The sequence below is a fragment of the Anser anser genome (assembly GCF_964211835.1).
Source record: "Anser anser genome assembly, chromosome: 4".
In the NCBI taxonomy this organism is placed as follows: Eukaryota; Metazoa; Chordata; class Aves; order Anseriformes; family Anatidae; genus Anser; species Anser anser.
In genome coordinates, this window is record NC_139724.1 from 74,492,284 (window position 1) to 74,519,594 (window position 27,311).

Sequence of the window (27,311 nt, forward strand, 5' to 3'; positions counted from 1 at the left end):
CAGGGGTGTTGCAACTAGAAGATTTTTAAGGTCTCTTCCAACTGAAACCATTCTGCGACTCTAAATCAAGATAATGTGCCCATTGGCAATGTCCAATCCTTACAGCTACAGTGTTTCTCACAGAATATCCCATACAATAAGTAAGTGCAGCAAAAGTTGAACTCCATTGCTGAAGTCACAGTATCCATTCAAATTGCCTCAGGCACTTATCTGGTCACGAGGCATCTCAATCCCTATCAGATATGAATAAAAAACAATCAAGGAAATATGTCTTCTCTGAGATAAGCCTTAATCCGTAAAAAAAAATAATAAGAAAAAAAAAAATCTCTGACCCTGATTAACAGTGTGCTGCTGAATTTGATATGAGATATCCCAGCGATCATGGATTCAAACAGCCAGGAATGCACAGTCTTTATTTTCTTCCTTTGATTTAGTACCTATGGAATTTCAGGTTTAGTCAAATAGAGGAGAACATTATACAGGATTCATATATAGTCTTCTGCTCCCTACTGAAAATGCAGCTCTTTCTTATTCCATAAAAAGTAAGAAATATTCGTATAACCAGGGATCACCAGGAAATGTCAGTTAAGTTTCCATTACAAGGCATGTGCAGGAGAAGAGATTAAGTTTCTTCAGGTAACCATTCATGTAACTTTTTGTTGACCATTGCCTGTGTAATTTCCAAAGCCCAACTAAATGAAATGCATCATTTTTTGAAAAATTGCTGGATTTTAGCCTTGCAAAGTCAGTCTTTAAACAGAAATACATTTCAGAATTCTTATACCCATAGCAGTATGGACTGTCTTAAAAACCTCTCTATTGTGTGTATTTTTTTAAATACGTTTTTTAAATCGTCAGTTTTAATGGCCTCATTGCCTTAAAAAAAAAAAAAGCAGCTTTATTGATTCAAAACATCCTTCACTTCTTTAAGTTGCTCTTTTTCTTTCCTTACATTTTTGCCCAGAGAAATTAATTTTGTTATGCCAACAGTTTTGCATGTATAAAACACCAGATTCCTGTGAGCGTTTTCTGACCTTCTGTTTCTTTCAGAAGTCTCTTCATTACTCTGTGACTTCAAACAACCAGGTACTATCATATTTCTTAGACTTCACAATCATCCATCTGATGTACCAATGTTTTAAGAGGCTGAGCTGCCAAATGTACAGCAAGCTGAAATTTGCTGAAACCTATTGAGGTAGTCTTATTGACCAGGATTCAGACTATAAGTAATAATTATGGACTTCTAGTGACCTTACCCCTGAACCACCTAGTCAAAGAGGTGTTGGTTATAGCTACATACTAGATTCAGTATTTCTGCTAACACAGCCTCCAAAGCTAACTACAGGGGAAAGAATATGCAGCTCCAGGGTCTGAGAAAAAAAAAAAAAAAAAAAAAGCTGATTGTAGACTGTTGGGAATGACCTCAGCAGTGTCCTGACTCCTAAATCATGCTCTGAATTTCTTCACAAGAAGCTCATTAGTGTGTTAGGGTCTGAGTTCAATCCACCATGTGGATGTAACCTATGTTCTGGGTCCTGGAGGTAGCAAAGGGGAGGAAGGTGATGGCTAGTGATATCTACAACCATTAGAAAACCTGCTTTAGCATGCTGGAAAGAGAAGAGGGAGTTACTTGCAGCTTCCAATACTTAAGCACCTTTCTAAAGCCTGCCCTGCTGAGGATATGTCACTTTTGAAGACGCCTCAGTGATTTGGGTTAAGGAATTAACCTACATGAGGACTGCAGTGGCAATGTTACTTCCTCAGCTGGGAGAGCTCTTTATTTACAGTTCTGCACTTGAGGTTTTGCCCCTGTTGCAGTATATAACAGAAACTCATTAAACAAGGTGTCTGTGAGCCCCTTGCTTTGTATCTAAAAATAAAATCTATGCCTTATTGCCACTGCCTGATCAATCCAAGAGGGAGATGTTTTCCTAGAGAAATCAAAATATACCATCATAAGCACATGAATCCATGTGGATTCACAGAGCAAGTGAAAAGGTGTTGTTGCTTTTTTTACTTCTTTTTTTGATGGTTTTCTTTAACATCTTTAGTTTGGGAATTGTAAAGGAAGGCTGAGCACTAAACTAAATCCACATACTGCATACAACAGCACTGAGCATACAACAGCACATACACATTTGTATTGTACCAAAATAAGATGACATAGGGTGGACAATAGGATGGTTGTTTTTGTGCTGTCATAGCTTTTAAAATGCTGTTGAGCTTGAGCTGCAATCAGACTGAAGTTTAACAAAATAAAGCAAAGGAACCCCACTGAAACAACTCTCTCTGGCTTTGAATGAGTGCCGTTTTTCACTGGCAAACTTACACCTTTTTTCTATGTGTTCATTCAGCCCACTTTATCTGCTTCCAGGATTGCTTCACTATAAAGATGAAGGCAAGTATGATACTGCTCTGAGCCACAATCCCTTCGGGAGGAGCTATCAGGCAAAGCTATTTCCTTCCCAGCTTCACAGAGAAATTCGTTCCAAATATATATCTCATTAAACATATTTGCTTTTTCTACATATGTTTCCTCTCTCCGTGGTGAATGCAGCTTCTGCTGTAGCTCAGATGTAGAACCTCAGATCTGAAGCAGAAAGAATCACGATCAGCCTTACTGGGACATGGTGATTTTGAGTACAGCTTCCATTCCAAATTAGTTCCTTTTCCTTTACAGCTGTTCTTTTTATCTTTTCCACTGGCATCACCTCTGGACAGTTTTTCAACTGCATAGTTATCTGTGGAATATATTTGAATGCTACCTTTCCCTTGATGTGGCAATCATTAACAGTCTGGTACTCATATGATGTTTAAATGCAAAACTTGTTCTACTTGCACCCCAAATCCCCAGCATATGCCTTCCAGTTGGCATTGCGGGTATTGAAATTTGTTAGATTCTTTCACTCAAGATCTTTCCCATCTCTCCCAGGGATGGAGGATCAGGGAAGAAGCTTCATCTCATGTTCCTAGTGATTGTAGGAACTCTCATCAAGTTCTGAGTTGAATCAAAATTAGGGAAGAGATGATTAGCTAGATGGCAGGTTAACAAATCCAAGAAATACATTGACAGGAATAGCAACACAGACAAAAGACAGATGATGTAAGCTTTGGACAAAGCAAATAGCACAGGCTGTGCGCTAGCTAGCCAGAGAGTCCAAAAGGACATGGGTATCATGGTGGAGATTTTGAATGTAAGTTATCGTGTGTGTTAACAACAGTGTTGTTAAACTGCATAGTTGACTGCATTTGAAAGAGTACAACCAGTCAATCATGGGGAAATGATGTCTTCTTCCCAGCGTTTGTGAGACCATACCTGCATTAACGTGCAGTTTTGTGCCCCCACCCCAGTACAACACTGATTAAGAAACTGGAGGGCTGTACGCAGAATGGTGAGGAAACAGGGCTTGTTTCACCCTGCTTAGCTTTGCTTTTTGTAAAGGGAGGGAGGGGGTTCACCATGGACTTGTTAAGAATAGTGTTCTAAAGGAGTGGCTTGAATCTTTATATTTGGGAATTGCGAAGACTCAGATGGTTAAAGTCTCTGACTTTGAAGTTAGTCCTCCTTTGAGGAGGTTGGACTGCAGATCTCCAAAAACTCCTCCCAACCTAATTTTTTATGATCGCAGAACACAGACTACCTGAGAGTGCCAACTAAAGGCAGGACTAAGCAAGTGCAAATTAAACTCACAACTGTATAGAAGAGATTCTTTAGACCTTTAGTTAACTCTGTATACTGTTGTTCACTGGCTTCTGTAAGAAGGTAGACAGAGATGCAGACCAGGGTCTGCAGGTGGTAGTATTTGATTGTGCTGTTATTTAGCAGAAAGAAGGATCTGATGGCATTGATTTAGGGCTTGTGATTTTAAATAACTGACAAGCGAGGCAGAGTACGTGCATGGGTGCTTTCTACTGCAGTCAAATCAAAACAAATAATATAGTTAAGGGGCCACGCAAACTGTTTTAGTTATTGTCAGATCATTACATGGTTTCTATTTCTGACAAGCATGACTTACATTTCAAAGAGCTTTTTTTTTTTTTTCAGCTTTCCATATGTTAGCTGCTATCAAAATGCACTACTTGGAGTTACAAGGAAAGAAAATTAAAATGATTGTTTTTCTAGCCTCTGATATTTATGTGCAGGGAGAAAACACCAGATTTTGCAAATTGAACTAAATGATGTCCAGCTCTACGCACAATTCTCAGATCACTCTACTGCTTCCAACGATTGTCAGAGCACTGTAAGGCTGCAGCCTCAGCCCTGCAGACAACAGCACTCCCATACCTTCACAAGCATTGCTACAGTCATTCAAAACTCATCTAAAATAATTCAAATTAGGAACAAGATTCTCCCATTTCATGTAAATGCTAAATATAACAGTCTCTTTGAAGAGATATGTGGCTCTTGTATATTGTCAATTGCAGTGTTAAAGTTAAAAACAGGAAATAAATAAATAAATATATATATATATATATCCACCCTTATACTGAGTGCCACAATGGGAATATTTGTAAGAGAAGTAATCTTCTGGATGATAATTCAGACCCTGTATTTGAAATCCCAAATCAAGTTGAGATCAGTCATCCTGTGACTGTTCCAATATCCTTCCCCATTGAATATACAGACAACCCACTCCATTCCTAGTTTTTCTAGTTGTTCTTTGACTACTTAAAAGTAAAATAAAATAAAATCTTAGTAGTTTGTGGATTTTTTGTTTGTTATTTGTTTTTTGGTTTTTTTTTTTTTTTGGATTTATAATTACCCTAACTTAATGCTATGTTTAGGTATTCCTTGCCAAAATATTCCTATAATATAGTTCACACAGCAAGGTAGCTTTAACGCACCCCTTACGATACCAAGGCTTAAAAGTCTATTTAACATTCCCCTAGCAGCATCCCATGAACAGGGACAACATTTATTTAATTTCAAAGACAACATACTGTTTTCATCACAGTTGTAAGATACCTGACAGATTATCTTTAAGAAAACATAGCATCACGAGCGCTGTTTAAGATTTTGCGTTCAAAGAGCCACTTTGGAAAGGGATAAGACATGGTATAAATGATTAGTCTGAGAAGCTACACAACCACATAATCACATACAGTCTTTAAAGTTTCGTAAGGATGAGCAAGAATTGCTCCTAAATGGCTGTTTAAAGCCAATTTCAGGTCATGAGAAGGAAGGCATTCATCCAACACGCTTCTGTTTCATTTAAAACTAAGCTCCAGGGAGCATGAACAAATACAAAGGAGAAAGTGCTGAAACTATTGTGCTTTTAAAGAAGAAAATACTTTTTGCATTAGCAGCGTGGATATTATTCTGGAGTTCTCTTGACCTATTATGGAAAATGGTTTCTGAAAATTCAGGTAAATGGCAGGTAGTCTAGTGGGCATAGTGCTAGGGAAAAGAAATTGCTCACTGTAATTAGCAATATAAATGCAGATTTCAACAGGTGAGTGACAAGCAATTGCTGAAGTTAGATGTACTTTCAGTCTTAAATTCAGATAGCAATATTAGGCTATGAGAGAGCTACAGAATGTTAATGTAAAAAGCTACTCAAAAAGTTAAGATGAAGGTTAAAGCTTTCTATAAGCATGTACACTTCAGTTTCAAATTCATTGATGGATACAAATATTTCTTCTTTCAAGCAGACAACAGAAGAGAACAGATAACTCCTACAATACTCCTACAATAGCTTTACTGTTCCTGATTTCATGTGTAGAAAAAAAAAATATATTTGTTCCAACCTCATGCTAATAGATTCCAGGAAAATAAAGGATAGCAAATACAGCAAAAGATGTTCTGTTTTCCTGAAAGACTCAAAGTTTGATACCAGTGAGTAGTTCATTTTAGACAGGTCTACACTATGCAGTGAAAGCCTTAACTTTGCAAGATTGTCCAAGAGCAAGCTCACAATGAATAGTTGGCCAACAAAGTTGCTGTGACCTTGCATTTGCCATTAGCTTCCATATGACTTGGCTTACTTGTATCACATACCATAATTCTCTAATCAATACTTAAAAGTTAGGTACAACACAAGCTCAGAAAATAAACTGTTATATCCTGACTTGCGACTTCCAGTGTCTAACCCAGTTCTTTGCTGGAGAAGTTTAAGCTTTTACTTCTCCCCTCCAGTCCCTTCCCTTTTTTCCTTGTCTTTTTTGTAATAGCACTTTTATTGTATGCTGTCTCTTCTTTTCTAAAAGAGATAACCCAAATTCCTCTATTTTTCCTCAGAGGCAACATTTCTAGACTCCTTATCACTCTTCCTGTTTTTGTCCTCAGTTGGTCTACATTACAGTTGATTATTTCTATCTAAGTATAGAATTTTGAACTTATCCCTGATGAATCTCAACCCAGTTTTGAGGCCATATTTCCAATTTGTCAAGATCATTCTGAATTCTAACCCTGTCCTCCCATGTACTTGCAGTTTCTCCCAGCTTGGTGCAGCCTGAAATTCAATAAGTAAAGTTTCTATTCCATCATCTGGATCTTAATGAAAATATTTAATAGCACCACATTAGGATATGTCCCTGAAGAGCCTCCTTTGATTCATGCTTACTTTTCTGTCTGTGACTCATTTTAAATACTCTCCAAAGCAGATCTTTTGCACTCCTCAATCATAATTTTATACTCATCAGGGATTCACAAGGTGTTTTATTATTATTATTTCCCCCAGGTACAAATATGAGTAGAGGAGAATGGTACTATTAGAAAGAATGGTGGTGGCTGGCACCAATTCTGGTAGTGACCTGAATCATACTTGGTTTTGGAAATTTTTTATATGAAATATTGTTTCTTTTTCTTCCTGATACCTTCTTTAAAAGAGAAAATAATATCTGACAATGAAACATACAGTTATTCAGCAGCCTAAGTTCATCAACCCCAGCAGATCCAAATATGTGTTTCACTTTTTGCTTCATGTCCTTCTCGCAGGAAGAGAACTTACTGTCTGTGACAGATATTAATGGATCTAAGTACAGTTTTCCTTCCCAGAATAGCTAATGCAAAAAGTGTTATAACTTTAAGCCTTTCTCCTTCCTCCCCTGTCTCCTATCTGTAGAAAACATTTACTCTTCTTCATGTTGTGGACCAGCACCTTCACTTTATTTTCTTTTCCTAGTAATAAACTGAAGATCATCTTGGAAGCATTCCCAAAGACCCAATGATATCTCTCATTTTGTCTTGGACTTTTCTATATTCACTCTTATGATCAGTCCTGAATAATCAAGACTAGCTTCCACTTTTTTTAATTTTTTCCCTCCTAAAAATGCATATGAGCTCTTCCTTAGCTTTTTGTGTTTAAGTTCATCTCTACTATGCTATCTGTCCTTCCTCTGTTTTGGCAGCGTATACTTATGTTTGTAATATGCCCAATGCCATAAACTGAAGGGGAAAGGTGGAAAAGACTTCCTCTGAGGATTAGAATGATATTTTTTTCCACATCAGTCAGTGAAAAAAATGTATTAATGTACCAAAACTGAACACTATAGAACACAGTTTTTCCTGTTAAAAAATCAGATTAATCCTTACAGGAACCAAAAAACCCTAAATATCCTTTAGAGGTCAGTGGCTCACAAGCTGCAACTTTAACTTGCACTTTAGGCTTTTGTTATTTTTGTTTTTAAAGAGGCATTGAAACAATTAAAGACAGTTTTAAAACATCCAATTCACCTCGTTGTTATGATGGACAAGTTAGCATACTGCCATCGATGGTATTAGCGGAAGTTTATTTACACAGGTAATTACCTAAACCTTATCATAAAACTCTTTCTGACCTCATACTTTCTGTGGGCTAAAATACCCAATGCTTCTGTCAAATGCTACTTCTTCCCCTCCCCAAGCATATCTTTTATGTGCACAGGCTTTTATATTTACCCTTATCCTATTACACCCATCCAGTCAAATAGAGACATCCAAGTCCTCACTTTAGAAATACAATTCAAGAAGGAAGAGGTTGCTAATTCACTGGACTTTTCTTAGATCTGCAGATTTTCAATATAGTTACAACTGACCTTGAAACTTTCTCTCAGATTTGTGGTCTAAGAGATAATGGCAGAAGTGCTGATAGACTAACTAGTGTTTTGGGATATGAATCTTTGTTGAGTTTACTCCCAGTAGCAGTATATCATCCTGTGTCTGAAGCATTACTTGTTCTGGTACTCTTACCTCTGTCAGCACTGTGAGTAGTTATCTCCTTCCATATCATTAAGGGAGAAAAATTCTATAGAGTGGCAGGAAACAATTTACACTTTGGAGCAAGAAAAAGGAGAAGGGAGGAGAAAAAAAAAAAAAGATTATTTGAGTGCAAGCTATAAGCTGTGTTGCAGTGAGAAAGGACTGTAGGCTCAAAAACTGACTGAACACAAGAGACTTTTTTCTTTGCTGTTACAACAGATTAAAAAAATCTTAAAATGCTCCGTGTGTGTTGAGATGGAGGAGGAAATGACACCCAAACTCTTAAGTTTTCTTTATTTAAAATTTCAAAGAATTCAAGAGGAATATTGATTACCTTACTCAATTTCTTTAATATTAGTCTTACTTCTTTTCTTTTTTTTTTTTTCCAAGCTTTAACATATGAAGTCAGGTTATTTTAGTGGCAACTGATGTGCTCAATTTTTTAAACTATACCACTTAGTATTTAAAATTCCAAGACACTAACTCTCATGACAAAAAGAGATGAAGTTCAGATTATTTGAACTAGATGATCAACAACGGATTAGTGATTTACATTCAGCTATGTTATCACGTGAACTGATACACCAACATTTACTAAAAGAGAACAAACTAATGCATAACATTTTATATCTCAGGAATCAACTAACCACATCACAGCATCAAGAAACAATGTAAAACCTCTCTCATGGTCTGTGAACAAATGTTAAAAAAATATCTGATATCTGACACCTGGCAAACAGCACTGAGAGAAGCAACAGTTCTGCCACAGAAAGTTTAGGAGCATCTCAGTTTAGTTGTCTTCCGTAAACATGCGAAGATCTAAATGACTGCCTGAATTGATTTCCTGTGAGCCATGTCTTCTGGAAGTGACAGAACTTTTTCCTCAAATGATCCTAAATAATCCAGATGATCTTTTAAAGAACAACCAGTGTTACTACAAGATCTGAACAGAGTCACAAAGCTTCAGATTTATGCCTGAAGCAAAATGCCTTTGTACAAATGAGTAGGCTGTACAGTGAAAACTAAGCAGCCAAAACCAAGAGAAAGTCCATACAACAGTGAATTTGTCAGTACTGCAGTCATGTTATATCAGGTTAAGCGACAGCACCATGTAGTCCCCGCTTGCTCAGCCTTGACAACTTGATTTGGAAAAAGCTAGTTCCTACGCGTCATCCTAACATGCTCCTAACCAAAAGCTTTATTTCAATGAGTTTACACAGAGGATCTACTTTTTCTTCTCCCTTTCACACTTCAGGATATAATAATGACACTGGTCGTGCTCCAAATTATGGTGGCTCAGTATTCATCTGGTATATGATGTCCAGTGCTTCTATGAAGAAATAATATTGAAACAAGACTCTTTAAAAAAAAAAAAGAGAGGGACTGGTATATAGGTAGCATAGTGCAGATTGCACATCAAGATTTCAAGATGACTAACCAGGACAGTGACCTATGTGTCAAGGGAGCATGCTTTTAATCATTAAATCTTAAAATTTAAATCATTATATCTGTCAGACACACTGCCAAAGGTAGGCTTTGGACTTACAGACATTCTGAGAATTATTTGCTACCAATGTTTTATTTTAAAACCTACAATGCAATTTAAATACTGGAGAGAGGAGGAAAAAAAAAAAAAGCAGTCTGAGGACAGGGAACAGTCTGAGGACAGGGAAAGCACTCAGGAGTATTGCAAGAGTGGTTGTTGCTGGGGAGATACTCAGCCCAGTGTGTATATCAAAGGGACTATGCCTTCTTTCTTGCACTTATTATTATTGTACCCATGACATAATACTTTCTCCATTTATTTTTCTGGCTATATATGTGGCTAAATCTAGGCAAACTGAACTCTATCCTATTCCTGAAAGTTCAGTCTCTTCCAGCAGTCAAATAAGGCTGCAAACATTTCAAAGTGGAAATTTTGATTACACTCTGCCATAAGTAATTGAATAAGACCAGTAGAAGATAATACTCTGCAATCACAAAATAGCTGTTTTGCCAGTAAATAGCCTGTTGAGTTGCAACTCAAAAGCCTCAAGTTTTATTTTTTTAGCTCTGCAGAGTGGCCTTGGACAAGTACTTTACCTCTTTCCCAACCTCCCACTCCTTCCCTTCTCCACCTTTACAAAGGAAAATGATCTGCTTCTAACAAGTGTTGTACGAGATGAGATATTCTTTAACTTTAGCAGCCATGTAGCCAGGCAATGACTGCTGTTTAACTGACCCTTATCATGCAGAGCAGACACCCTCTCTCTCCATTACGAAAAACAACAACTTGGGAAAAACACAAACAAAACTTCTTCATTAATGTGGAATTAAGATTACCAATGTTATCCCAATATTGTTGGAAGTAATATTCTTCCAGCTAGGGAACACAGAATTAGATTGCATGGAAATGAAATCTTGACTGTGAGCTCACTGATAACCTCAAACACTTTGTGCTTGCAGACTATGTAATTTACATGGAGAAGAGGGTCCATAATAATTATTGCTCCCCATTTAAATCACCTCTCCCTCTTCAAGAGCTGAACTCCACTAGCTGAACTCTCTGCTAGCTCCCTCTCTAACTGAACTCTACTGGAGAATATACCTGTACTACTCTGAACCCCCTAGTTTTCTCCCAGGATCACTTTCACACCTCTTTTGCAACACATTGCTCATTATTCCATGCTGTGATCTACTTACCACTGCAGCTATAGACTGTAGAAGTTTCACACCTTGCAGTTGACAGTATCCATGGCCACCCTGACAGATAAGCACCTTCGGATCACACAGAGAGCAGAACCTCACCCGTAGCTGTCAGCACAGCCTCCTCATCTCACACACTGCTGTTTGCAAATCCCTTTGCTTCCATTGCAGCTACCTTGGGAAAAGTAGAAATATTTTGGCGACTGCAGGTAGACGCCAGGAATTATCACTAGTGTGGTTGTGTGAAGAGTTTGCACAGCAGTAGTATTAATCATGTAGGTATACTCTCTTTCAGACATTGGAGCGTCACTGCTGATTGTCTGGAAAGGTAGAGAAAACAGAGAGAAACGTGAACTGTACCTAATGAGCTTGTACTAATGAATAAAAGAACTGGTCTCTGGTCTGGCTTTTTAAATTTAAGTTTTTAATTTTTTCTCTGATAACCGCAATGGTATTAGAATAGTCTCTTTGTACCGAGAAAGTGGAATTCATAGTTATTATCAAAGCTTTATTTTTAGTGTTTAGCTAGAAAGAGAACAGATTCCATAATATCACATTTTTTTTGTGCTTCCACATTCACTGCTTATTTATTTCCCAAGAGCCTAGGACTTTTTTTTTTTTTTTTTTTTTTTTTTTTACTTTCATCGTTAAAAAAGCAGCAACTTTGCTTAATATCTTTTGGATCATGCAACACGCATATGGAGACTGTCATGGGTTGCTCTGGGGGCTGGGGAGAGTGTAGAGTGGGGAAAAGGAGAACAAGTAGTGTTTGGGAAAAGAATTGTATAACTGGCCCTACATGTCACCCGTCAGTAAACCCCAGGCAACAAATTCTGCATCCAAACCACTTAATTTTAAATGAATAAATAATTACTGGGTTTATTTTTAAAGAAAATTGGAAAAAAAAAAGCAGCATGGTTATTCCAACATTCAGTAATTAAATATTGAACTAGAGCATGATGTAATGTATCCTATTCCTGTTTCAGGTTGGTCACATGCTCCTTAAGAGATTTATTTTAAAACTGCTACATAAATGGTAGCAATTTATCTTCATCTACCAAAAAACATACAAGTTTTACCCACATCAAGGCTGATCTCTCTGCAATTATTTCTGTATATACAGCTGACAATTGTCATGTTCTGGAACTTTAGAGAGCATAAAGCTGTCACTGATATGTATCTAGTGGTTTCCCACACTTCTGCATTCACAGTAATATTTACTACTAATTATTATTGCCAATACAGAACAAGTATAAGAACTGTGGGATTCATTTGGATTTCAGAGTGAGACCAACATTTCACAGCAATATCTTGAAGCCTGAATATGTCTGATGAAGTTTTGAATCAGAATTGCACCATAGAGCATAATGGAAATAAATGCCAAAGGCATTAAAAATATAGTCCAGTACTGTTCGTTGAAAACCTATCTCTATGATCACATTATAGCATAGAATATAACATTGTACTTCAGATTTTTTTTTAATATTTTCCATCTGCGTGCATGAGTGCGTTGATAAGATAGTGAAACAAAAGATATAACTGAACAGCTTTTCAGTATGTGTAGCTATGCAAGTTGAAAAGATCAAAATCAGAAGCAGGACTAAAGCATCCAAAAAAAAAAAAAATCAGTTTATGAAGGTCTTATGGGAAGACTATTGCATTAACTCCAGTACAGAAAAGATACAGATCTGATTTAAAGTGATTCCAAATCCATTTGGACTTGAGAACAATTCGGAATGATCTCTTTTGCTTAACTTTGCTGTGAGAACTCAGATTTAAAGAAATATAAAAAATAATAAGGTTTCAGAGTGGTATGAAATACCACCCAGTCCACCATCATTTCCCTGGGCTGAATCATCTCTATCTAACCTGGCTTTGACTAGAGCCCCCTGCCATGGAATACGTGCAGTGCTGTAAATTGGACAGCATCCCTGTAGCAGTCACCTAATCTGATTGTCAAGGACCATAAGGGGAATCCTACGAAAATCACACATCCTACCTGTGACTAACAACTTTGGATCATGCCTTTAAACACAGAGCTTGTTGTCAGGTGCATAGGTGCTGTGCTGCGGTAAAGTAGACCCAATTGGATCTGGGTATTTATCGGAGGTGACAGTGATCAAAGGTATAGCAGATCACCTAAAGCACGCTCAAGGAAATTTAAACCAATTACAAAAATACCATCAAGAACTGAAATTGAAACATCTTGAAGCATACATATTAACTAGCTTTCCTGCCAAATTCAATGAAGGTTAATTACTAGCTTTCACTCAATTAGGTTTCTTTTTCCATATCTCATTTTTCCTCACTTCAGTCCCCAAATACAGCAAGAGAGATAACCAAGTGGTTAACGACTGATGTGCTTTCAGGTAGAGGAAGCTATGTCAGCTACATGTTGCTGATCCTCAGACAGGATTTGCATGCTTTTAAGAACGCTTCACAGAAGTTCACTTGCATTAAGTTTATTACTGCATGATCGACCACTGAGCTGAATGCACTACTGCAGCGCAAAAACAAATGATCAGAGCAGAACAGATTTCTCCTCTCTTCTTAAGAAACACTGCAGCCTGCTAAAGCCATTCCTGCTGAAGTACTTCTTATCCTGAGAGGTTCACAAATAGCAGGTTTTATTTTCTACACTCACAAGTGGCAAGGTGGTTAGTTTTCAGATTTCATCTTTCCAACAAAGTCATTTCCTCCAGCAATTCAGCACTTTGGTATTTCGTTTTCTCTCTAAACATTTAAAAAGTGGACACATACGAAATTTAGAAACAAGGTGGAGAAGGAAAGGGTCAGATGCTGTATGTTGTGCCAAGGAAATAACTACACTAACGGCTTGCCTTATTTAGATGTATTACAGACAGCTTACAATTCTTCTATTAGAACTGTCTTGCTCTTAATTACTTAGACTTTTGAAAGCTTTGATTAATTACTATACAGAGCAAAGGTTTCAAGCAGAGATATGACTATGTCAAATAACAGCTACTGATTATGAGTAGTTTAGTTTAGTGTTTGCAGCATTTTAAGTCCCACGATAAACCAGAGACAAGGCTGTCACTAACAGAATTGTAGAAGCTAAGGAATATTAATTCTGATCAAACAGGCCCATGATTTTAGAAGAGTAGCAATTTTTTAAAAAAATATATTTTATATTGATGGAACTGAACTAAAGAAATTAAATAATAGATTTTTGTTTTGGTCCCTGGAGTAAAAATAAAGCAGATTAAATATGTTTCCTTAAGGCAGAGGTGGAACTCTTCTCCCCCACTGAGATGAAAAAAATTGCTTTTTTTTTTTTACTTCCAGTTTTGGAAAATTGATTCACCATGTGGACATAGCTTCAGTCTCCGTATTCAGCTGCTAGCATTTGTGAGCCTCTGTAAACTGTAAAGACACTCATACACTTTGTTTCTCTCCACCTCATTTCCATCAAAGCTCTCGGTGGCTCTCAGAAGTTGGTGCTAGTCCTTTTTAATATCTGTGGTAGTGTTATCAAAAATAATATGCTTTCCTGAGTTGCATAAGAAAGATTTGCATTCAATTCCCCAGATGGCCATAGGAGATTTACATGTCCTTGAAAGCATCACTTAAAGTAAGATTCATCGAAACCTAACTTATAGTCAAGCTGTCAATGTCTTCAGAAAGCCAACTAAAAGAAATTGAATTGCTCACTGCAAGCACTGCTCTGTCTCCAGGAACTATAGAGACAGAAGCTAGATGACCGGGTTATATTAGATGCATAAAGTTACAGGACCTGTGTCTCTGTCTCTCACTTTTTCTACCTTTAATTTGGTGATGGCAAAAATTCCAAGGGCTAGTATACAAGGGTGTATTCATTAACATTTCAGGTCCTGCTGCTAGAAATTACCCATTAATTTCTGGTATTTTCTTTTTACCTTTTGGTGTCACTACAATGATTACATTCTCTTTATTTAAATGCCCCCCTCGAAGATTACATCTTTGGATTTGAATCTGTTGGAGATATATATATATATTAATAATTAGATAATAATAGCGGTATTTATTGTTATATTTAGCTTTACTTGATGAGTAGGAAACTGTAACCTGTAGCAGCAGCATTAAGACTGAAATGCAAGTCTATTCGAATCAGCTTTTATGACTTTTTTTTTTGTCACCATCAGTACCCCAACAACCTTCAGAAAAAAAAACTTAATGTGAATAAACCATAGTACTGTTAACAAAGGCCTCTCAAACTCTCTTTGCTTAAATTTCAAACTCTGATTAAAGCTGAACTGTTCCTCAACTTTTAAACTGCCAGTGGAAAGCAGGGCAACTGGGGAAGAAAGCAGCATCACAGGAGAGCATACATCAGCAGTTTTGGGGGTCAGGCAATATAACACAAGAGACACAGAAAAAAATCAAGAGTCAGCTCATGATATATTGCTTTCCTTACTGCCTTTGAAATGGGGCTCTATCACAAGCAGTACAGTGATATATTAATGCTGCATCTTTCTCATCCATCCCACCAACTCCCCTCTCCAGATCTGACATGACTCTTGACACAAATTCAAGCCCACGCTTTTCTAAACTATTCCTTGGTCATTGGGATGTCCCCTTTGCCTTTACTTTAGGGGAGGTTTAACTCTGAATGTTCAAATTAGGAAATTCAGCTACTAGTCTCCACTTGGATTTTAGGGCCAAAGTGCACATCGAAAACACATAGCATAAGTGGTGTCTTGATGGGAGCAACACCTTCAGGACTTTGTAAGCACTTGCTTTCATAGAATACATTTAAGTTACATATTTTCCACCTGCACTGGGTCAACAAGAGCTAGAGGAGCACAGTCAGCGCATACCCCTTTGTGCTCTTCGAAGGCAGGAAACACTAATTACAGAGAAGTGAAGTGTTCATGGTAGTGTCAGTGTGAGCTATCAAACTGAGCAGCACTGAGATAAAAAAAAAACCACTCTCTAATAACCACCAATTCAGAAACCACATACCCTGCTTCAAGTCAATGTCACACACATAGCTTTCCAATCTGACATTTGACTTTAATCAGAATACTTGATATTATATGTTCTTTGCATACAGAAGCACCTGCGCAAAGAGTCAACCACAGAGGAACGCACACATCCAATAAGTTAGCAGAAATAACTTGACCATATGCAAGGACACATAAGGGAAAGAAGAACTCAGACTTCTCTGAAAATAGACCTTCCTCTCACCACACAGGATTTTATTTTTGACAATAAAGCTGTAAGCATCTTTTCAAAATTAAGAGATACAACGTTTCATCTCTAGCCTTGGTTACAGGAGTGAATTTTACAGTTTAACTATAAACATGGAACATCATTTCAACAAGCAGTTCAATGAACAACAAAACTATTAAAGCTTAATTGTCTAGATCTTTGATTTAACAGTTGAATAACATAACATACCTCTCTCCTGTCTTTCCTTGCATAGGCCTTTCTCAGCATAACACCCACCAATTTTTCTTATCATCCCCCTTCCTTTTACTAAGAGACAGAATGGGCTATTTACAGCTCTGTCCATGTTGATTGCTTGAGTAATTATTTTCTCCTGGCTACAAAGTGGGTGTTACATACTGCAGTTATGAGCAATATATCACACCTGCTGTAACATCCTAGCCAGATTTCCATCCTTTTGGCAAATTCACACAATTTCTTCTGCCTCCTGTCTATAGGGCAATAGGTTCATAAAAGAGGCAACAAAAATGAAAACACCAAAAGATGTCGGGTCCTCAGGAATACTGAGTCAGAAATTCTTCAATGGCTGTGTACTGGTAATACAACCATTTTGCTGCCCTAAAGCAAGGGGCACAAAATGAGCTTTCCCTGATGGCAATGATCTTTAAATTACTACTTTAATAAATCATTTTCCAACCTGAACCCAAGAGTTTTTTAATCAGAGATGAGAGTGTGTGTTTCACCAAGGGCTAAGCTAAGCTTCCTCCCAGTTTCCTGTGTTAGGGGTAACTTCACTCCCTATCTCCTTCTAATAGAGTTTGATTTGCTTACATCTGTGTCTGCAAAAAGGCCCCTTCAAACACTCATCCTTAACCTACTTCTCTCCATTTCTACGGCAAGGCAAATCTATCCAGAACACTTTAGGATTCTTTTTCCTTTCCTATGAAGTCTCTGCAGTGACTTTTTGTCCTTATCTCATTTGTCTCGAGGCTCTCCCTCTTTAACGTCTATGACAGTTTTTTAAAGTTTTTAAAGTTTTTAAAAATAAGTTTTTAAAAAACTTATTATATTCCCATCAATACCTACCTTCAGTGTGACACATTGTAGCCATTGTAACAAAGACAGTACAAATGACCAGACTCCAGAGAACAAATTTACTCTAAATGCTTCTTGAAGAAGGACATAAGAAAAACAAAAATAAAATTTGAGAGCTCTTGGCTGATTGTCAAAAGCTACCTTGAAACTGCTGTCTTCTCATTCAAAATTAGTGGGGTTCAAACACTTGGTAACACTGAGTTTATTTTATAGACTCCTACACTTAACTCTTAATTTCAGAAAAAGTAACATCTTTTTGCTTTGGTTTTGCACAGGACTTAGCACAGTGAAGTCTACAATTGGTCTCCTTCTGTGCCACAAATGATAATAACAGTCTCCCTTCTCTCAGAGTAATTTATTTATATTTTTTCTAAATGATCATTAGTGAAACATTTAATTTATAAAAAAAAAAATGAATAAAGGGTAAGTTATGATCCCAGAATGAACATGCAGTGGCAGATTCATATTTTTGTATTTTGTACCTTCCATCCTCATCAGACTTATCAAAAATAAAGTCTGTTCTAATACCTCATGTTTACAACCTACATACTAGCATATATATCCATGCTATGTAAGCTGACAAAAAAGGAAGAATAAGAAGAGTATGATAAATAGGAATGAATCACTAGCCTCCAACATAATACTCTAACAACCTGGGTTAGCCTGAATCTTAAAGCTACTTAAGATTTTCAAGTACTAATGAAACCTCACTGTGAAAATCAGTCTTTTCAATAGGCAAGAAGGAATTTGATGATATTTTTGTAAAATTTTCTTTCTTTTAGCTACTTACAGAGCTCAGAAAGTTTTCACATTTCAGAAGGGGAGAGGCTAAGCAAACATTTTTAAAATAGGTGTGATTTTCTCCCTCTTTTTCCTTTATCTCGAAGTAAGAAAAAAAAAATAAAAAAGAAAGCATGTTTTTTTTAATACAGTTGAAATATATCAAATTTAGAAGGGCTGAAAGCACCCAGCAAGGCAAGAACATACAAAACAATTTTAGCACGTTTGAGAAATGCTTAAATCCTAAAATTTGTTTTTATTTTTAGGATGTATTACAGCTGAAGAGGATATTTTTTCAAAAAACTTTAAAGTAATTTATATCATGACCAGTGTGATGGCATTAGCCATTTTCAAATTGAAGTGTCATGAATAGCAGTTGAGATCTCAGCTTCTATTTTACTCCTCATGTTACAGTCTTTGCTTTAATCTCAAAAAAATTTAGCTGACCCTTTTAACAATTCCAGGACAGAACCCATCCAATTGCATTAAATGTTCAGTCTCCTCAACTTGATTAAGGAAAAGGAAGCGAAAAGAAACCACTTCAAGACTGAGGAGAAATTGTTGGGCTTTAGCCATTCCTCTTCCTCAAAACACCTTTTCTTTATCTGAATCAATTAAATCAAAGGTTTTATATGTATATTCAGGGAAGTATATTGTCACTTGTGAGTCTTCATTATGTCACTGTCTTATTATCTTCAGGCTACCCACATATGCACATATGTTGGTTCAAACTTTGCCTAAAAGTTCATTACTTTCCAATCATTTCCCTTTAATAAGTGTAAGCTTATTTCAGAAAATCTCCTTAATTCTTCCAGCTCTCCCTTCTATATGCTGACAGGCACCTGTTCTCTTGCCTAGTGGTTTCTTTCTTGCCTTGTGGGACTCCTTTCACAGCATTTTCCCCACAGATATAGGATAGAAAGAACTCAAAGGTTTAGCCTCTTTCCTACAAAAACAAAAGGTTGTATTCACTCTATTTTTGGAACAACTGCTGCTTAAGCTCTTAGGTCATTTTCAAAAATCATCTTAAAAAGACAATCAACAAATAACAAAAGCTTCTGCTCATGAACAGAGTTTAACACCATCACCAGATTTAATTCCATAAACTACACGCATCAGTCACTCATGGGAAGTCCCATTTCACTTTTAGAACATGATTTCAAAAGAACTTAATGGTGTCCGGAGATTTCATGTCAGTACTCACATTCCCCCATAAATTACCAGCTGTGGAGAGCAGTGTGGGACCTTGACACTGATTTTCTTCTCCCTTCATTTGTCAGAAATCAGTTTAACTCAGTGGAATTGCATTAGTGGAAAACCAGATAATGGTCCTAACTCAATAAGGCACATTATTTGTTTGCTTTTTATCTGGTGCCAGTCCCGCTGAAGTTAACCAGCCCCAAGTATTTTCCAGAATAGCAATGCTTTTTGAGTAAGGATCAGAATATAAAGCTATTTAGCCTGACTGCTTCCCACCTAACCTATTATAGAACCATATGTTTATGATTTAGTAACCTATGGTTCAGGAATAAGAGAGAGGGTGAGAGAGAGAAAGAGCTGACATGAATAACCTTGTTGATGTGCCTGTTACAGAGGACTTAGGAACAGAGAACCATTATATAAAATGGCCAAATTCTCAACCAATGTCAAAGATAAAGATTCTTAATTAGGAACATCAGTTATAAAAACTGTCTCATAATTTGTCCCATAGGAAGTAACTCCTCTGGGTATGTAAGGGGATCTGGAGAGCCTCTCCCATTAGACTCAACATGATGAGTGTCATCCTTGGCCAAGGAGGCTGATGGCCCTCATGGGATATCCCTGAGGCATCTTAATCCTGGATGATGCAAAACCACACAAACTAACTTAATCCCAAGCAGTATTCTGTCATGTAGATACAGCAGTGCAGGTCTTGAAAGATCTTATTGACATACAGCAGAACTCAGGGCATCCAAAAAACAGATTTCATCTGGTCTTGAAGTCTTTTTTTTTTTCCCCCAAGATTCCTTGAAGAGTTCCACTGAACAGTGTACAAATGCCCACAGGAACACTGATAAAAAATGGAAAATTACTGTCCTGAACACTTTATGTCAACTGCAACAAGGCCAGTTACCCATTTTGTTTCAAAAGAGTTAATTTTCTTCATAATGGCTGGTATGAAGCCATGTTTTAGATTTAAGAAAAAAAAATAATGCTGATAACACACTGATGTTTTAGTTGTTGCAGAGCAGTGCTTACACAGAGCCAAGGATTTTTCAGTTTATGCTGCCCTGCCAGTGAGGAGGCTGGGGGTGCACAAGAAACTGAGAAGCTGGGAGGAGACAGAGCCAGGACAGCTGGCCCAAACTGGCCAAATGGATGTCCCATACCATATGGTGTCATGCTGAACAATAAAACTAGGGGGAGCTGGCCAGGGAGGGGCAACCACTGTTCAGGGCTGGGATGGACATCTGCTGGTGAGTGGTGAGCAATTGCATTGTGCATCACTTGCTTTATACGTTCTTTATATATATATATATATAAAATAATAAAAACAACTATATATATAGTTGTATATATATATTATATATATAGTTGTTGTTTTTATTATTATATTTTTCCCTTTCTTCTCTGTCCTATTAAACAGAAATTTTCATCCTTATCTCAACCCATGAGTTCTACATTTTTATGTTTCTCTCCCCCATTCTCCCCCACTTGCTGGGGAAGTGAGAGAATGGCTATGTGGTTCTCAGCTGCTGGCCGTCTTAAATCACAACTCAAAGCTTTAAGTGTTGTGTAGACATGAATGTATTGGCTAGATGAGAGGTGGACTACCATAAAATGCTGATGAGAATAAAGTTCTGTTCTCATCTCTGTAAAGTGTATTCATATATGATCACAACTAGAGCTGGACCTAATGTTTAAGGAATTCTTTCCTTCCTTCCTCCAAGAAAGCCTGAATTAGATGTAACCCCAAAAGGAAAAATGTTACCACCAAATATCTGAGAACAGATCTGACTACCAAAAAAAAAAAAAAAGGCATAACATAAAAAGGCAGAGAAATAAACAGCTTATAGATAAGATAATGATGCAAAGCTGTTAACTTGGATTGCTGTTAGAAACTGCAGATTGAAGCACTGGAGCTATAACAAACTTTTATGCATTAAAAGTAAAACTAGGCTACACAGTCTAGAGTATATTCTATATTTCATTTCAAAAGATTACATCCAGCTCTCACTTACAGTAGTTCAAATCTAAAACACCTCAACTAGTTCACTGGAAAAAATGCATTGAGCCATCCAGAACAAAGCTAATAACCCAAGAAAAATCCAAGTTTTAATTAGTTATTAGATAAATTAGTTATTATATAATAGTGTTTCTTCTAAAATTCATCAAATTTTATCCCCAAATTAACTGTCAACCATTATCAGACTAGAATCACCACAGACAGGATCTCCCTTCTACAGGGTGGTTGGCCCGTCTTATAAAACAAGACTCGTAGCAAGTCCATACAATCTTCAAGTCACATGAAGAATTGCATCGTAAGCCTTCTAAGATAAACCCAGTTGACTGACTGCTAATCTAAACACTAAGACTATAATAATTTGACAGTAATTTATGTAGGTGTCCAAATAATGGGGCATAATGAAGGGGAGATAAGAACAATGTAAAAACTCTTACATACGGCTTTGAATGAATACAGTCTCAACGCAGATTACCAAATTAATATTAAAAAAACTTTTGATTGCATTCTGTGTTATCAAGATCTTGTCTGCTTTGAAAATGGTGAACTGTTAAACTGTATCAGTGAAAATTAATTTGTGAAGTAGCTCTGAAGTAATATATGCAAGCAAAAATCAAAAGCCTGAAAAGGAATATGCAAGATTTTCAGATTTGTTTTTGCAGCAGGGAAAAGAAGTATATCTTTATACAGGTACTAGGAAAAGTTGTAAAGATTTAGAAGTTAAATTCTCATTTTTTTCTGACCCAAAATCTTCATGAAGAATAGGGAATATTAAAAAGCACAGCAGAGACTTTTCTATACTAGAGGTTGTAAGCTCATTTAAGATGGGTGAAGGATGGTTGGGGCATCACATCACAACTTATAACAGACTTGTTCTATGACTTTGTTTAAGTCCTTATCTCTCCTTATACCTCAGTTCTGCATTTCTAAAATAGGGATAATAGCATTTTTCTGCCTCTCAGGAATTCTGTGTGGATCAATACATTAAAGATGCAAGGCATTCAGATATTGTGGTGATGTGAGTTGTATGTCTCCTAGATGGATGGCTGCTGAGTGGAAGCTAAAGCCAGAGTTTTCAGAATATCACAGAGATTTATTATTCTGGTCCTTAAAGCGTGTAGAGCTGCATGAAGAAAATGTGACCTTGAGTTTCTGCAACTGCTATTTTGAGTGCCTCAGTGCCCAGAAAAATACTGTAAATTAACCCAAACACCTTCAATTTTCTGCCTCAATTGGGATTCCCTTTAAGTGACCATCTACCTGCACTGACCATTACCCTATTAGTTACCATTACACTGTTAGTTAAAAGGGACGAAAATGTATCCTCTTAATACACTGCCCTGATGTAATGACAGAGGTCACAACATCAAGTGCAATCTAGTGATACTCTTGATCTATAAAAAATTTAAAATTCCCACACAGGAATCAAGTGTGTCACCTACATATTAAAGTGTCATTCCTCTCATACCAGCAATTGCCACTTTGCCACTCAGTTCCCCATGAGCCACAAAAAAAAAAAAAATAATTAAAAAAAAAAATCTTTCTTCTATACCACTTTCCTAATCCATCAAGCTATTCCAGCAAAGACTACTGAAAATATAGTGAAGTGGAACAAACTTGTTAAAAAATGGATATGGATATGGTCCTACTTGTTTTAACTCTTTCATTACATTTCAAAATGCAAAAGCTAGTCTACCAATATGACCTACTAAAGCCAATATATGTCTAATGCAAGATAGAAAGGACAAAACACTCTTTTAGAGGTAGGGAACCATTAGAGCTGAGAAAGGATTCAGTTCAGGGTCAGAAAGCAAAATTCTAATCTGTTTCCTAAAGGGATAGAGTGGAGGTGAGGATGTAAAAATCCACACCTGAAAATCCAGAATATATGGGTAGAAGCAGCAAACAAGAACAATGTGTGAATGTACAAGGTGCAAGAAAGTCAAGTTTTAATGTCCTCATTTTAACACAAAGGGGGATTAGGAAGTGTTATTATTTTCCTTATGTTCATTCACAGATTCTGGCTAAAATAGCAGAGAATAATTTTTTGCACTGACTGACGTGAAGCTATGAAAACTGAAGAAAAGTGGGGTACAACGTATATTTTGGTCTTAAACACTTTCCTATCACATCTCCTGGACAAAGTTCATCTGTTGTCATGGGAATATACAGCCAAACAAAAGAGAAAGGGAATCAGTCAAAGTGACTGAAATCACAAGTAATATGGCTTGAATAGTTACTAGAATCATTTTCTTCATACAAGAGCTAATGTATTCTGTGTTTATCGATTCACTTGACCAATACTTATGCTACACACATAACAAATTAGATGTCAGGGAAAGCAGTATATCAATGTCTGCTATTTATGCATAGGCACTCTAAGAATTCTCACAAAGCCTTAATAGAAGGTACCTTAAGCACCAACATAATAAGTGAAATATTTTACAGTCAGGAATAGCTGGCCAGACCACCACTATAGCATTTATAATACAATAAACAAACAAACAAACAGATAATTATATAAATAAATAACAGACCAGAAGGTTAGTAAGGTTACACAATCAAAACTACAAAAGTCAGCCAATGCACTCCAGTGTGCATTTTAATATACTTTCTAATTACATGAGCTCATGCTAATTCTGTTTTTTGTTACTGTTACACAGAGTACATAGTGCTCAATTTCCTCCTGAGTTCTTCAGTGATGCTCATTACTATAGTAACCAAATGCTCTATAAACATTAATTAATTTTCAAGACATCTCTCTGGCATGAAAAATACTATTGCCTTCATTTTGCTACAAGGGAATTGAGGTAGAGGAAGATTAAGACCACTCTTTTTGGATCAACCCTTCAAAACATCTCAATATAACATTTTAGGCATATTTGCATTTTTCTCTTTAAAGAACAGCTCTCACCATCTTTAGTTCAGTATGTCTGCAGATGACACACAGTTTTTCCTTGAGTACTGAAGAACTGAGGGTCTCACAGCTAAGCCAGCACTCACAGAGGTGGCAGCAGCTAGTAAACTTTCCTAAACTTACATGAGGAGTCCTTAAGATTGTCTTGGGGAGAACCCACCTCCAAGGAGTTCCTAACCTTTTTCAATCACGAAACAATACAGTCAGCCCTATTTTTCATTTCGTAAATCTGTCCAGCAACAGATTTAGGCTAATTTTACATCTCCAGGTAAGATATTTTTATGTAGTCAGTGAACAAAATCATAATCCCAAGAAGGCGTAGAGGGAAGTGCACCATATCTTACTCTTAACGGTGGTATATTATGCACAGAAACTAAATGAAAGTTGCAGAAGCAACCTCTGTTCTGACAGTTTCTCAATGTTTAGTGTTTGAATTAAGACACAATTCAAGCACAAGCTATATAATTTAAAATAATAAATACTTTTTATGTTTTTCTAGCTTTATGTGTGTGTGTGTGTTGTGTTTTTTTCAGACCAGCTAACTGTAAACAAAAAATCCATCCAATCCGAGTATAAGAAAATATACTGACAACCACATGGTTCATGAGTGGGCTTAGTGACTCATTTCCATCACACGGTTCTCTGCTAAGTAAACTAACAAAGTTTCTGATAACCCTAGTGGGTAATCATCCTTCACAGGAATAAATAGAAGAGCAGAATAGGAAGTAGTGCATTTCTTAGATATTTACTGATCATTGAACTCTTCTCCCATATGAAACCTGAAACCAAGCCCTAGAGGCCCCTGGGTACACACACTTTTATTCCCAGATTTGAGTTTTTCTTCTATGATCTCTGTTTTATTGAATTTTAGTATCGACCCATCATGTTTCTTAACTCTGTATTCAGTAGTGAGACCATCCATTCCCATTTTCCCCATTTTCATTTTTGTTTTCATCTTCCTTGACTGGTTATCTTCTCTTTCTCCAGCCAACTCTTGATTCCAAGAGCTTTAACTCTTCAGCAGATATCCATTCTTAGTCCAGGTAGTCCATCCCCAATCCTAAATCTGTTCAGTTCCAGATCTTTTACTTTTCTTGCCAGCTCTCCTGTTTCCCAATATTCTGTTCCTCATTTACTGATCCTACACCTCAGGCTATAACCTTAAGTTGCTTTTATCAGAGAGTTTTTTCCCTGCTCTAAATTAGCATCCCTACACTTTCTATTTTCTGTAGGGAAAAAAAAAAAAAAAAAAAAAGGCTGAGACTTCTGAACATGTCCTTTCTTCACAAAATCCTACCTTAAAATATTCAGCACAGAGCAGTCACCAAGAAAGGATAAATCTTGTAGAGTTGTTAACAGCTGAAAACACAGCCTTGGGACAGGAAGAGTCAAGAAACAATATTATTGAACCATTTCAATACTACTTTTATTAACTGTATTTCTTGATTAGTAAGTGGGTTACATATTTAGGTGCAAACAATGCACTTACCTTATTTGAAGAGGGTTTTATAATGCACTCATCTCGCTAAGCCAATTTTTATCCTGTTCTGTCTTTGCTTTATATATTGAAGTAAATTTCTTGTTCAGCCTGCAGCACAGGAACCCAGTGCTAAAACCATACGTTCTGCAGAAAAACAAGGTTTCTGTGCTCCTCCTATCCACCCCCCAGATTTCTGGATCCCAGGTGAAGAAATGTGGCAATTACTTCCAAACTATACGAGCACCAGAATCTCAACCTGTCATTGCAATCTATCACATTTGAAGTGGAGGTCATACGCTCAGCTGCCGTGAAGGAGAAAAAGACCAAAGACACACAAGAGCTTTAAAAAGAGGAAAAAACTCTATAATATAGAATCTATAAATTAGGGTCCAGTACAGACAGAAGTTTCATTCACAGGCATTTGGCTACAGCAATAGCATAGCAATCTGCTCTTCAGTTAGTTTACAACTATTCTAAATTAGGATGGGATTTTGTACCAGCTGAGCCTCAAAGCTAAAAAAGAAGCTTTGGGGTATGAGCTTTTGCCTAAAGTTTGGATTCTCGAGGTGGAATTTTAGTGGCTAAGGAACTTTGTCTTGCCTGACATCGCAGATGAAATAAAAACTGTCAGGATTACACCAAGACATTCAGGGACTTTAATAGACCCCTGTCAGAGCCAGGCTTTCAGCCTAGAGTCAAAGTTACAAATCCAGCAGCCCCTGCATAAAACAAGATCCTGTGCTGGCTCCTTCTAGCTAGCAAATGCTCTGCAGGTAGCTGGATCCTAGTGCCACTCAACTCCAGCCGTTTGGCAGGCAGCAAACTAATTCATCAAATCAGCCCCACTGAGTCCAAATCATTGAGGAAACCCTCAGAAACAGCACGAGATTAACTATCACAAACTTCCAATTTTGTTATTTATAGCAACAGCAATAGCCAAATAATCATGTTCTCGGGAGCCTACCTTCTAAAATCCACATTTGTATCATTTTTTTCAAAATTATGCTGGTGAGAGATTGAATATGCAGTTATAACAAAAAGACAAAGCTATTTTTTTTCCCTGATTAATTTTCTTTTCTTTTTCTTTCCAGATCTTTCCAGTAGCTTCCTAGGTGCTATTCAATGCCCCACTGTGGTGCAGAAACTGGTCACCACATCATCTCCCAGCAAGCCCATATTCACAATGGAAACTCCTATTCCCTACCACATGCTCTCTCCCATATATCAACTTCACAAACATCTTTCTTAACTTTCTCAGCAAGTTCAGTTTTCAGTTTTCTGATTTCTTCTGAAGAAGATGAAGAAACCACCACCATCTCCCACATGATGCTTCAGCATCAAGAGATCAGGAGACTTTCCTGTGTGGAATTTCTCTTCACAAGAAGGGATACATCTACTCTCTATTTCTCTGTCATCTCAAGAAACAAGGTTAATTTAGGGAAGCCATCTAGTTCAAAATCAACACATAAAGAAATGAACAACAACAAAAAACACCACTCTCTTTCTTCCATATTACTCTTCCAAAACTCTCCACACACTGAGACATGAGGAGCAATTTTACCAAATTTAACACCTCACATAAAGCATATAGTTAGGTCAGATGGGCAATGTCTGTGCAAACAACCTGGTAGTGTTCAGCAACTGAAGCAGAAACAGCATTCAAAACTGATGAGATCATCAATATTTTCTCAAAGTGCTGACAGAAAGCTCACAGTTTTGAGTCATAATACCAGCAGATGAATTAAATTCTGATGAGAGCCTAAGAAGCAGGACAAAGTAAAAT

General features: G+C 37.0%; 1 long non-coding RNA gene across 1 annotated transcript; it reads right to left on the minus strand.

Moving 5' to 3' along the window:
• Positions 1-8,037: 8,037 nt before the first annotated feature.
• Positions 8,038-16,377, minus strand: LOC310898384. Its single transcript, XR_014583265.1, has 3 exons — positions 16,265-16,377; positions 10,862-11,184; positions 8,038-9,509 (listed from the first exon to the last, which is right to left on the minus strand). It is a non-coding gene; the product is annotated as an uncharacterized lncRNA (long non-coding RNA).
• Positions 16,378-27,311: the final 10,934 nt, after the last annotated feature.